General features: G+C 37.1%; 1 long non-coding RNA gene across 1 annotated transcript; it reads left to right on the top strand.

Annotated features, from left to right (window-relative positions):
* Positions 1–2,408: 2,408 nt before the first annotated feature.
* Positions 2,409–3,488, top strand: LOC147634587 (uncharacterized). The gene is made up of 3 exons (XR_015266728.1): positions 2,409–2,754; positions 3,076–3,176; positions 3,396–3,488. It is a non-coding gene; the product is annotated as an uncharacterized LOC147634587 (long non-coding RNA).
* Positions 3,489–11,433: the final 7,945 nt, after the last annotated feature.

Below are 11,433 nucleotides of genomic sequence, written 5' to 3'. Positions count from 1 at the left end.
TATATGGTCCCTAAATTTTGATTCGCATTAATTAATTAAATCGATAGCAGGAACCTTAGTGGGGTGGTTTTTAAACCTTAATGTAAATTTTTTTTTTCAACATAAGATTTAGCTGTGAATCACGAGAAGCTTCGACTCTCCAGCCCGTGCCACCGGCCATCGTCAGCCCGCCTCCACGCTCCAGCCTGCCTCCAGGTTCCAACCCGTGCCACTGGCCATCGTAGCTCCAGCCCGCCTCTGGAGTCTGCTTAACTCTACTGTTGCCTCGGCCATCGTAGCTCCAAGAGCCTCCAACCCACCTCTGCTTAACTCTGCGAGTCTGCATGCAGTTCCTCCCTGAGCCCTCAACTTTCGCAAGGTAACTGTTTCAACTTTCAAGGCTCATAGCTACGTTGCTCCAGCGGTCAACCTCCAGCCCGAAAACCTGTTGCCTGTTGTCGAAAACGGCCTGCACCACCATCTCCTTCCTGGTGAGGAATTCATTAAGGTGACAGGTCTCTCTGTGGGATCTGATGGATGCATGCTTGTAAGAGAGAGAGAGAGAGAGAGAGAGAGAGAGAGAGAGAGAGGTACAATTTAGTGATGTTGTTAACTTGTTCTTTGTGTGTCTGAGCAGTGAAGTCCCTGCATTTGGGTTGCTCGGACCAGTGAGCATGCAAAAGAAAAGAAAGACTAGTAAGAGGCAAGGAAACCTTCTTCAATGGGTTCAAGGTAATCCTAAAGCTCCATGTAAAAAAGAAAAAATTACTTTCGCAAGTATGTCATCTCATATTGCAGAAAAAGTAGACCTCTCTACTCTATCTCCTGAGGAAAGGGTAGAGGAGGAAAGAAGACAAGGTCGACGAGATCTTTTCCAAGCAGAGTGGTTGGAAGACTTCAAGTGGCTTGAGTACAATAAGGAGGAGGCAAGGTTGTATTGTAAGTTTTGTAAAAAGTATCCACATCATCACAGTGCATATTCATTGAGTGGATCAATCAACTTCAAGGTAAGTAATCTCAAAGCTCATTGCACTACTGATTGCCATAGGCTTGCTATGCAAGCATGTTTTATGGAGGGAAAGGAAAGCATACAAAGTAGCATTAAAAAAGTGAAAGACTTGAAAGATGAAGCTTTGTTGACACTATTTAAATCTGCATATTTCATAGCTAAGAGAAATGAATCATTTGCACTTTTTCCACATTTGATATCTCACATGCAAGATTGTGGTGTCCCATACACTACAAGCTTGTATAATGATGATAAAGCTTGTGCAGAAATGGTCTATTGTATTGCTAATTATTTGATGCATGATACTTTAAAGAAAGTTGCAAAGAGTCCATGGTTTGGGGTGCTTTTTGATGAATCCACCGATATTACCACTCATGGCCATATGGTTATCTACTTTTCTTACATAGAATCTGAGTGCATACCAAAAGTCTCTTTCTATGGGATTGTGCGCGTGAGTGATGGAACTTCAAAAAGTTTGTTTGACACTTTGATTGCTGAACTCAAGAAGTGCAAGTTGGACCTATCCAAACTAATTGCTTTTGGATCTGATGGATGCTCCACCATGACAGGTAAGGAAAATGGACTTTCAACTCTTCTAAAGAAAAATGTCAATCCTTTTCTTACATCAATACATTGTGTAGCTCATAGAACTGCACTTGCTGTCTCTAATGTAGCTAAGAGTAATGACACTTGTAAAAGGATAGATAAACTTGTCAATAGTTTAGCTACTTTTTACAATGCGAGCTCTAAGCGCAAAGAAGCACTACGTGATTTGCAAGAGGATTTGGCTTTGAAATCTGTTTGTAGATCATTTGATGCTATCTTGGCTGAGGTAAGAGAGAAAAACTCTCATCTCTACAATGACATTGCGGAGTTTGAGTTTATTTATTGCTTATTTTTCTTGGTGGATATACTCAAAGGTTTGGCTTCCTTAAGTAAAATGTTTCAAAAAGATCATGTTGATGTAACCACAATCAATGGTCTAGTTGACAACGAGATTGATCGCATCAAACAATATTACATGGAAGAACCACAACCCGACTGCAATGCTTTTACACATGGAGTAGGAGGCTTCGAAATTTTGCCAGAATATGGATCCGAAAAAGGTCACCTCTTTTCTCTTCGTGAATCACTTCATGGTAATGTTTTCTTTGATGAGTCAATAAAACGCGATATTTTTGGTGAAGATTTAAAGAGAGCTTTAGAATTTCAAACCTCTTTTTCTTCTTCTATTGAAGATAATTCTATACTTAGCAACATGAAGATCCTTGTTCCTGCACAACATCCACTCTTGGAGCGACCATTGAAAGCATATGGCATCGACGAAGTTAGGAAGTTAGTGTCATTTTATGGTAAGGATCATGTACTAGGAATGTTTGAATTTAAAGCATTGGTTGATGGTAATGAGTTAAAAAAAGAGTTTAGAACTTTCAAAAATCAAGCTCCAAAAGACTTTGTCCGATATAGCCTAGTAGAAGTCGCTTCTTCAATAGCCAGCAATGCTTCATGGAGAGCGATATATCCCAATTTACTAACGCCATGTCAAGTTGCATTAGTTCAATGTTGTAGCATTGCAGTGTGCGAAAGAGGCTTTAGTGCGAGAACCATGATCAAGTCTCGCCTTCGAAATAGGCTTGAGACTAAAAGTCTTGATGCTCTTATGAAGATTGCTATTGAAGGGCCAGAAAAATTGTGTGAGGAAGAGCTTCTAGAATGCATTGAGATTTGGAGTGCAAAGGCTCATCGACATCTTTTTAGTTCAGAAGGTATTTGTTCACTTATTGTTCATCAATAGTGATTTCTTTTATTGTTTTTTGAAACAATTATTATCCATGACTAACACTTTTATGAAGAGGGAAAAAGAGGAGTAGATAGACTACTCCTCTTTTTCCCAAGGGAGCATGGTGTAGCCATGTAAAATGGCGAAGGGGTTCAAATCCCCTACTCTCTCTTAGGTTGGAAATAGCGAAATTTCTTTGTTTACGAGACATGCTTTTGGAGGTGATTACCTTGCATGCTACTTTTTAACTTTGCTCATTTGATATGAAATTATCATGAATAGATATCTATTTGCTTGTTTATTACAGATATTTCGTGCAATTATAGAAGCATTCGATGTTCAAGATTTTAGAGGATTGGGTGGATGCTTTAAACTTATGTTGATTCCAAATGTGACTCAAGTTTAAAGGTATGATTCTTAAAACATTTACACCACTTAAAGTTATTTTTTTAAAGTTTCATGTTTTGGGTATGTTATTGCTCTCAAGAGAAGCATTTTCCATCTACTAGTCTCCAATTAGTTTGGTTAGCAAAACTGGCTACTTGTTTTCTAGCAAAGTATAAATTTGTAGTAATATGTAAAACTTGTTCAAATTTACCCAAGAAGGTCTTTGGCCGGCTCGTGTAGATATGAAGAGGATATGAATTGCTCATTTTTTCCGAAACCGGTTCACTCATTAGAGAGGAGGATTTCAACATAGCTCAATTTATAAAATTTCCCGAACACTGGCTTCCGGTAGCACCGTTACATGCACCACCTCAGAAGCTCTCTCTCTTTGTTCAAGGACCACGCCCCGGGGCTTGCTCGACTATGCGTTGCTCACCCTCCTTTGCTAAGCCTCTCTCCCCTACGCCACGAGAGAGAGAGAGAGAGGCAGAGAGAGTGACGATCTGGAGTGCTAATCTATATATGCGCTCGCCCAGGACAGAGAGACACGATTTACTTGCGCCCGCATCGTGAGAGAGAGAGAGAGAGAGAGGGGTAATCTATATATGCACTTGTCCACGACTGATTTACTTCTGCCGGCACCGAGAGAGAGAGAGAGAGAGAGAGAGAGAGAGAGAGAGAGAGAGAGGGAGAGACGATCTCGGGTGCTGTTTTTTTTTCTGATCTGTATATGTGTCGATAGATACCATCTCGAGTCTATGCACGACAGACGTCCAAAAAAATCTTTTTAATAAAAAATGTTAACCAGTTTGTAAGATAGCCTGAATAATAATATCCAAAGGTCCAGGCATTAGCGTAGACATAAGGTGTTAATTAATTAATCAAGCCCGATAGGGCTTGATTAATTAATTAATGTCTAGACCGAATATGTAAGTTAAATAATATCTAGTAGGTGCTATGTTTTAATATGTAAGTTAAATAATATCTAGTAGGTGCTATGTTTTGATTTCAACAAAATTTTCATTAATTAAACAACAAACTATTCTTAGGTTATTCAGGTGTACTATTCATTTACTTATTCAGTGTGGCCGTTATTCAATGCCTACTTCTCGCTTTACCAATGCGTCTCTTCGACCCGTCGACCTGCCCTCTTACACCCACCATGTTGTCCCACCTCATGCAAGAGAGAGAGAGAGATATATATATATGTTCCCCACACACACACATGGAGAGACTTATGACAATGTATGAACATAAAGGTGTCATCTTCTCTACATCGAGAGAGAGAGAGAGAGAGAGAGAGAGAGAGAGAGAGAGAGAGAGAGAGAGATTATTTTTGTGCAAGAAATTAAAGGGTAAAATATTTAAATTGGAACAAAATGAACATTTATGTGCTCGATTCAAAGGAAACTCATACCATTTTAAAAGACTAATAGCCCAAATTTTCTTAAAAGAACAAATGATGCATGCTCTCTATTTTTTATTTAGTAGAGAAGCTCTCTTCATCATCATCTCAACCAATGATCCCTATGACTCTCTCTCTCTCTCTCTCTCTCTCTCTCTCTCTCTCTCTCTCTCTCTCTCATGTGCTTAATTGTAGCATGTACTCATTATAAAAGCGGCCTTCCCCTATGCTCTAAGTAGCTATAGTTCATATTGCTATGAGAGCAACGACTCACAACAATGATCTCTGCACTCCTTAATAGTTCCCTTTAATCTTTTGAATAATGCCATGCTTTAATATAATTTGGAAATCTCTCTCCACATGAAATATTTCCATATTTTTTTAAATCACACAATTGCTCCACTCAATGTATTCCGCCAAACACTATGAGAGAGAGGTTTTTTTAAAGGAATAAGATCTAGTAAAATAGTAATAAAACTAGATCCAATAGAATACTAGAGTAGTATATTAACTTGGGGCCGACAACATGTTATCTCAAAAATGTTATGGAAGCCCATGTTTTAATAAACTATATAACTAGTGAGAGCAACCCGTGCTTCGCACATCTTTTGAGACCTCCATATTAAAATTCTACCAAAACCTCCTCTTCCCCTTCCCAAACCTCCAAATTCTTGCCACGTGTCAACTTGGTGAAAGTCTTCCTTTATATAACTTAGGGCCGACAACATGTTATCTCAAAAATATTATGGAAGCCCATGTTTTAATAAACTATATAACTAGTGAGCAACCCGGGCTTCGCACATCTTTTGAGACCTCCAATCTTAAAAATGTTATGGAATCCCATGTTTTAATAAACTATATAACTAGTGAGCAACCCGTGCTTCGCACATCTTTTGAGAACTCCATATTCAAATTCTACCAAAACCTCCTCTTCCCCTTCCCAAACCTCCAAATTCTTGCCACGTGTCAGCTTGGTGAATGTCTTCCTTTATATAATATAGAGAATAGAGATATAGAAATATAGAGATGAACTACATGCATGTAATGCCACTCAATTTAAGATGTAGGAGGAGCAAGGATTGGCAATGCATGTGGGAATAGATGAGAGGATGGGTAGACATTGAAGTGGATGGAGACGGTGGTGGAGGAGCATTTACGTATACATGACCAAGGCTTATTGTAGCACGATAATGCTTGGTATGACTTTCACCTTTAATATTGAAATGTACCCTTTATTTCCACCTTTTAGTGTAGGGTCCATTCTTATAATACCATGAAATTTTGTGTCCTAATGGAAATATGCATTTTGCCTCACCACCCAATCATAAATCACACACATAAATCTATGTTTCGCTAACATTTCAAAATAATCTCACACCAAACAAAAGTTTAAAAGTAAGGATTTAATAGTGTTTTAACAACAAAAAATGGAACTAAAATCTAGGTTATATAATATTTACTATTTTTGGTTCCTAACAACCACGAGAGGAGGGGGGGTCATCCCTAACATCCACGAGGGGGAGGGTGAGAGGTGTCCTTGTTTATAAAAAATTAAACAAGGACATTCATTAGGGGCATTCTAGTAAGCTAATGTGCCACATTACAAAAAATGTGGAATCCCTAGTTAGATTTATAGTCACTGCACCTTCCCCCCCTTAAGAAAGATAGATGTCTTTAAGTTACACTATTTACTATTTGTTTGGATAGGCTCTTTGTTTTTTCCTTAACATTATCTCACCATTCACCTCATTAAGGTGCTCCTATTAAGAAGCACTCGTGATCCAAATAGCATTTCATATGCTCCTACATGTACATTCTTCTCCTCAAATGAAGAACATGATTCTAAGGCATCCCAAGCTTGGGCACTTCCAAGCCTAACGAGGCACCCATCTAAGTAGAAACAAAGCCATACCTAGAGCAATCATCTAAGTAATGAAGTTATCCCTAGGCAATCATCAAACATGAACAAGGCTGATTAGTCCTCCAATTTGTCCCTATTTGTATACCTTTCTATTCTTTACAAGCTACCCTTATGTACTCCCTTGCACCAAGAATCACATTCACATGTGTCTTTTCTTCTCTTACTTTGAGTACATATGCACATTTAGCACAATATAGTACAAGCATATTTTATAGCCATATGTGATGTCATATATACCATTTAAGATAGTATGCATTGGTAGGTGAAAATGTGTGAGCATGCTTTGGAGAGCTATAACTACTATTGTATTGAAGTAGTTCTTTTTTAATTTCAAAATAAAAAAAGTAAATGAGTTTCAAAGGGAAGAAACAAAAGCATTAAGATATGAGTGCAGAAACAAAAGCATTAAGCTATATGTGATAGAATGATCAACTAAAAACCTCATTGGTTATGGAATATTGAAGGTGGATCTAAGGATAAGACTCAAACATCATTCACAAGTCTTAAAGGATTAAGGCCAAAGTTTCAGAATCATACAAATAAACATCTTTATAATCTCAACTATTCTACATAGCTACTATCCCACACCTACACTAACACTACAAACTTCCAAGTAACAATGCTTGCAAAACATAACTTGATGAAGTCTTTGTAACAACTTGCATCCTCATAAACTCAATACATATGTAAGAATCTTGTAAATTTTGGATCATATATTAACATTATACTTGCTCCAAAACCTTCCTTGACCAATTGCCAATTCTGCTTGAGGTTGGTATCATGTCCTTACATCATGCCACTCTAATACACTTGCCTTGTAAAATAATGGCAATGATTATGCCCAAATGATAATTCTTAACAAAATCCACAACATTCCTTGATCCAATTGAAAAAAAAAGGAAGATGTTGACACTATAATCTTGGTAATATTTTGTTGCATCATAGGAGTCGTGGTGCTATCCCCAACTATGGAGTTGATGCACGCTCAAAGTGAACCAAAGTGTGAGGGTCATGCTTGTAAATGAAATTGGTTGAATTAGCATCCAAATGGAGTTGTTGGTAGGGGGATTTTCACTACAATGTCTACCCTTGATAATAACTAATTCCAATAAGTTGCCAACCACAAGTTGCATTAATGTTTAACCTACTGCATGGACCCACTTGCGTATATGTGTATATGCATAAATAATACAATGCTTAGGACCAAAGGGCACTTTGCGTGCACATGAACCATTAAACTTGGGCTTTGCAAATGCACCCAAAGCCTCTATATCATACGTATCACATACATTTCATATCGGCCCCTTGTATGAGACTAAAATAAACTCTCATATACATTTCCATTGCTTAGCAAAAGCATGCCAAACATTACCTCAATTAGTACCAAGAGCAATGTCAAACCTCTATCACATATGGCTAATTTCACTATGGATAGCTCTATTATTAGGGCAAGAATCAAGCTACCTATTTTACAAACTGATATGTGAAAGATAGTCTTTCCAGTTGTGTTGCAACCCTTGTGTGTGCCTTTACTTTATAAAAATCTTTGCATGAGTGGAGCCCCATGATTTCCTACTTAATATGAATCCTCATCATACACACAAGTCCTAAAAAAAAGGTAATATGTGCATGACCTTATGTTTCTTGTACCACACACAAGAACCTTTGATCTTAGAAAAGATAAAAAAATTGTGCAAATCCTACTCCGGCGGCCAAACTCCATGCGAATCTAGTGGAATTTGAATTTCCCAACAATGACACAATTGTGCACATGCCCATGACAACTTAATGAGGTGGGGAATCCATACACTCATTATTTGCCAAAAACTTAACAAAAAATGTCGTAAAACAATGGATCAACACCACAGCAACAAAGTCATCCAAAATTGTTTTAATGGTGTGTTAGATCCATGCTTTCTTTCTAAGAGAAATCATCCAACACCAAAAGGCAAAAAGGCCACAATTCATTTCGTTTTTTTCCAATTCACTCATGGCACACTAACAATAATATTTCCCACGTTCTAGTCCAACTTTCCATTTTTCTAGACTTGACTCAAGATGAGCCAAACAACTTGGTTCTTGCTTATTTTAAATTAACAATTGCAAACATTGTGGTTGAAGGAAGAACACTACTGGATCTACAACCAATTAAGCTCCAAGTATTGAAAGTGAAGGGTAATCCTCCAATGCAAATCAAGGTATTGCAAGTGAAGCAATAAAGACTCTTACAAGTGAGCTCACTAGGATGGGTGTCGACTCGATTTTGAAGAAGTGGAGTTCACATGGTAGTGAAGAAGCGAAGACTCGTATGAGTGAGGTAAATAGGATAGGCATGGAATCTATTAAAAGAAGTGGAGTCCCATCAAGCTTTAATCTATGCAAAAAAGAAAACTTGAATTATAGGCCTATCTTTACAGGTATAATGGGGCTACACTTATAAAACTTGCATACACAACAAACTATCTTGGTTCTAATCATTGGGTTTTGTTGGATGAGGTGCTACCCTTGGGTGTTCGTCTAGCTACTTTTTATAATATTTGTACCAGTTAATAATCTTATATCACACAATTTGTATCATATAATGAGATTGATCTCATACTATGATGAGATTGATCTCATACTATGCCATGTATTGATTAGCCTTTGTTCATCTTTACACACACACACACACACACACACACTCATGTTATGTGCTATGTTTGGTGGGTGTTAAGTGAAGTTTACTTTTTTACACGTTTTAACGCTTTTTCATTCTTTACATTGTATGGATGCATAATACACACACATATACATGATACCTAAGGTATATGAAGTTTACTTTTTACCCTTTTGCATACTTGACATTGTATGGATGCATAAGCATGATACCTAAGATAGTGAATGTAGTGTTGATGAAGGTATTCAATGAGTAGGTCAATGATTAGGTGTGGATATTTCCTCACTACCTTGAAATAAAAAAATAGAGAATGCACTTAAATGGAATTTATATGTATTTATCTCTAATGGCCAAGATATTTGACCTCCATCTTTATAATATTCAAGGGCTTGACATTAAATGGAATTTATATGTATTTATCTTTAATGGCCAAGATATTTGACCTCCATCTTTATAATATTCAAGGGCTTGACATTAAAAATCCCTATTTAAACCATCACTTTTATCTCTAATGGCCAAGATATTTGACCTCCATCTTTATAATATTCAAGGGCTTGACATTAAAAATCCCTATTTAAACCATCACTTTTACCTTAGCATGGTTATATGTGATACCACCTTCCTAATTCTAGTTAGTGTGAATTTAATACACTCTTTGGAGTTGCTTCTTTACCAATTTGCATGGGAGAAGTTTCCTTCATTAGTGACTCTCTTAAGGGTATCCTTGCTTTTCCTCACCTGATTATATTCATGTTGTTTGCTTTTTTATGCTCATAACATTCTTCCCACCTAGCTGTTTACATGATCCCATCTTTTAGACTAATCAAGGGCTTTAATTAATCACTAATCACTAATTAATTCACACCATTGAGCACATCATTGGATAGAGTATGGAATTGCTAAGCTATGTGCGCATCAACTAATATGTAGATTAATCTATAATTAAAGATTAATTAAAATCTTAATTCTAATCTCTTCTCTTTATGCAAAATGCAAAATTAAGCAAAAGAGACCTAATTCCTTCAATTGATGAAGAAATTGATGCATTTAGGTGTTACCAAAACACCCAAAAACACTAATTTTGACTCTTATATGATCAAATTTGACCCCAAAAAACATATTATCTAATCTTTTTGCCTCTTGAATTGGATTAATCACCCCTTAATGATAAAAATAGTCAATTAAGAAAGATTAATCGATTTCAAGAAATTTTTATGTTTTTGAGAATTTTTTCCAATGATTAAGATACTCCTAATGCTTGCTAACACTCCTAATGCTTGTTAACACTCTAATGCATACAAATCAAACATTAGGGGACATTTGAATATGTTTTGGGCCTTTTGCTAATGAAAATAATTAGCAACGGACTAATAGGAATAGAGGATTGTGCACATTTGGTCTCCTTTGAATATAGGGAGGGAGACTAGGCTGTAGGGAGGGGGACTAGGCTTTCAGTACTAATAATTACACTTGCCTCTTTCAAAAAGTAGGGGGTTAGGGTAGGTATGGTCCTACCATTTTCGTGGTTCAAAAAATCCTTAAAATTTTAAAAATTTTGAGATTCCCCCAAAAATCACTTTTCCCCCCAAAAACCCATCTCAAATTTCATTGTAGTTAAAAATTTTATTTTCAAGTCCGCTTTCCCTCTTGAACGTTCAAATTAAACTTTCGTTAGCCTTCCTCTCTTCCTCTTCCATCTCTTTAATATCCATCAAGCCCAAAACCCTAATCTGCATGGCATCTTCGCATTTTCTTTCTCTATCTCATTCGCCCAACCCTAATCTCACTACTATAGCTTCACAATTGATATGGCTGCACCATGAAGAAGACCAAAAGATGAGATTGAGGAGATCTCATTGTACAACAAGAGGGATGATGATGGTGCTTGGGTTTTCTTGCAACCTATTGCTTTTGGTCCCACACTGAGTTTGAAAATGACGAGATGTGATGGAGCTTCATTGGAAGGGTCATTTAGAGGGTTTTCTTGCAACCTACTGCTTTTTGGTCCCACACTGAGTTTGAAAATGATGAGATGTGATGGAGCTTCATTGGAAGGGTCATTTAGAGGGATTCAAAAAATTGAGCAATGGAGACCTGGTGGCCATTGTACAACATGTGTACACGGCACGAGACATACATCATAAACAAACTCGATTCCCATGTTACTGTAAGTATCATAGGGAAGGAAGGAGGCATGTGATATTACGATAGCTACATCTTTCATGTTTAATGATCTTATTTTTGGGTTGCAAATATTTTTCCTTCCAACTTGGTAGAGAAGCAACTATTACGAAGC

Source organism: Cibotium barometz, chromosome 10 (assembly GCF_041138505.1).
Source record: "Cibotium barometz isolate CiBa-2024 chromosome 10, ASM4113850v1, whole genome shotgun sequence".
NCBI classification, from domain to species: Eukaryota; Viridiplantae; Streptophyta; class Polypodiopsida; order Cyatheales; family Cibotiaceae; genus Cibotium; species Cibotium barometz.
Note: the sequence above shows the minus strand (reverse complement) of the source record. Positions and strands in the feature narration are given on the sequence as shown.